The following is a 2404-nucleotide window of genomic DNA, read 5'->3' on the forward strand; positions in this document are numbered from 1 at the left end:
AAAATCTTTACTAAATTCTTCCATTGATACAATTTTTTGGTTTGTAAGTTTGCCTGTACATTTCAAACGGGATAGATATATTTATCAATAGTATCGGAAGCACATGTCTGTGTTTGTTTATGTTCAACACGTGTTGATGAGTACATGATTGCATACCTGGTTTGTTATTGTATGATTTGATTGGCTATTGTGTGTCGCAATGCAGGTATCCTACCCGTAAACATGAGGGTAGGATCGTGATTCTCGAACAGAATCTGATTATATATAGTAGATATTTTGATAACAATTTAATCGATGTTCTGCCTTTCCGAGTAGCATACGTTTCGTTATACAATAATGACCGAATACCACTCAGACGACGAGGATACTTTGCTTTCACACGAGCCACCAGTACATGCTTCAGGTGCAAAGTCTAGTTCTGTACCTACTTTTCAGCAACCACAGATAAGTGACCATACATTTGAACTTTTTACATCGTATTTCGACAGTAAGATTTCTTCTCTGAAGAATGAGTTAGTCTCCGGGAACGACTCCCTAGCTAAGAAGCTCAAGAAGGAAGTATCCGTTAAGCTGAAAGGTGAGGGGAATCAGATTCAATATTCCTTCAATTCAGATATCGTTTCTGAATTGCAGAAACTTCAGAAACGCACATCCGCGGAAGATTCCGTCAGCACCAATTTGATTTCCGGCATTATTCTGTAAATCAGCTGGAGGAATAAATTGATTCGGATTGCCAACAAGTCGCTAGCAGGCTGGTCCATAGTCCGAGAATACGAAAGTGATGACCTGGCATCAGATTCGGAGGATGAAAAACGTTTGCGCCAAGCAGATAGCAGGGCCCTCAAGACAATAAAAGAAAAGAAAACCCGTGGAAAACCGTACTCAAAACCGTCAGCCACCGTTTCGAGACCTGACAACTCTACTGATACTAGTAACAGTTATTATCAGCCTTACAACGCTACCCAGCAGCCCTTTCCGAGGTACCGTCGCTGCGAGGCGACCCCATACGACACCTGTTACGAGTGTCATCAAACTGGCCACTTCAAGAGGAACTGCACAAAAGCTGCAAGCAAACCCAACGTTTGGAACCTTGTCAAAATGAAAAGATAAAAGATGAGTATATTACTTTTGTTGACAATTTAATGCTATATGGTCACATTAATGTTCTCTTTCAACAAGTCATGTTAAATATTTTGATAATATAGATTTTTCAAAAATCGCAAAAGGAGTGAAATCAAGCTTATTCAAACATATAGAGTTTTGGAAACACATTGGGGCTAACAAATTTGTGCTGGACACCATTAAAAACGGTTATATAATTCCATTTATAAAACAACCCTCTCCTAAGAAATTTCGCTATAATAAATCTGCCACAGAAAATAGTTTATTTGTTAATGAAGCGGTAACTTAGCTAATTAGCAATGGTTGTAATCAAGAAGTACCTTTTCAACCATTCGTTGTTAATCCTCTCAGTGTAGCTAAACAAAAGACTGGTAAAAAACGTTTGATTTTAGATTTAAGTGAATTGAATTTCTATGTTCTAAAAAACAAGGTAAAATTTGAAGATTGGAAAATTGCACTGGATGTTTTCCAAAAAGATCATTTTCTATTTAAGTTTGATTAAAAATCGGGATATTTTCATTTGGACATTTGTAAAGAACAACAAACATATTTAGGTTTTTCCTGGAATAACAAGTTCTATTGCCTTTCTGTATTAGCTTTTGGTTTAAGTAGCGCCCTCATATATATTCACTAAATGTTTGAGACCAATGGTAAAGTATTGGCGAGAAAATGGTGTTAATATTGTTCTTTATTTGGATGAAGGTTATACAAATTGTAAAGATGCTTCTGAATTTGTAAAGTCATCACTTAAGCTGGCAGGATTTATCGCCAAAGAAGAAAAATCAATTTTTGAGCCAGTTCAGTGTTTAGAATGGTTAGGATTGATTTGGAATTCAAAACATTTTACTCTAAAGGTGCCAGAGCGCAGAATAAATGACACTAAAGATTCTCTTGATATTATACTAAAATCATTTTCAAATTTGAACGCACGTATGCTGTCCATATTTGCCGGAAGAATTATATCAATGTCACCAGTTATGGGTAATAAAAAGTTTGGTACCAATAAACCGTTTAATCCCGCTGCAAATGTTTGCACCTGTCCTAAGTCCTAAGTCAGGAATCTGATTACAGTAGTTGTCGTCTGTTTATGTAGTTCATACGTGTTTCTCGTTTCTCGTTTTTATATAGATTAGACCGTTGGGTTTTCCGTTTGAATGGTTTTACACTAGTAATTTTTTGGGGCCCTTTATAACTTGCTATTCGGTGTGAGCCAATGCTCCGTGTTGAAGGCCGTACCTTGACCTATAATGGTTTACTTTTATAAATTGTAACTTGGATGGAG

General features: G+C 36.6%; 1 pseudogene; it reads left to right on the top strand.

Annotated features, from left to right (window-relative positions):
• Positions 1–336: 336 nt before the first annotated feature.
• LOC127701784 (uncharacterized) lies at positions 337–1110 on the top strand (annotated as a pseudogene).
• Positions 1111–2404: the final 1294 nt, after the last annotated feature.

Source organism: Mytilus californianus, unplaced genomic scaffold, assembly GCF_021869535.1.
Source record: "Mytilus californianus isolate M0D057914Y unplaced genomic scaffold, xbMytCali1.0.p SCAF_5, whole genome shotgun sequence".
NCBI classification, from domain to species: Eukaryota; Metazoa; Mollusca; class Bivalvia; order Mytilida; family Mytilidae; genus Mytilus; species Mytilus californianus.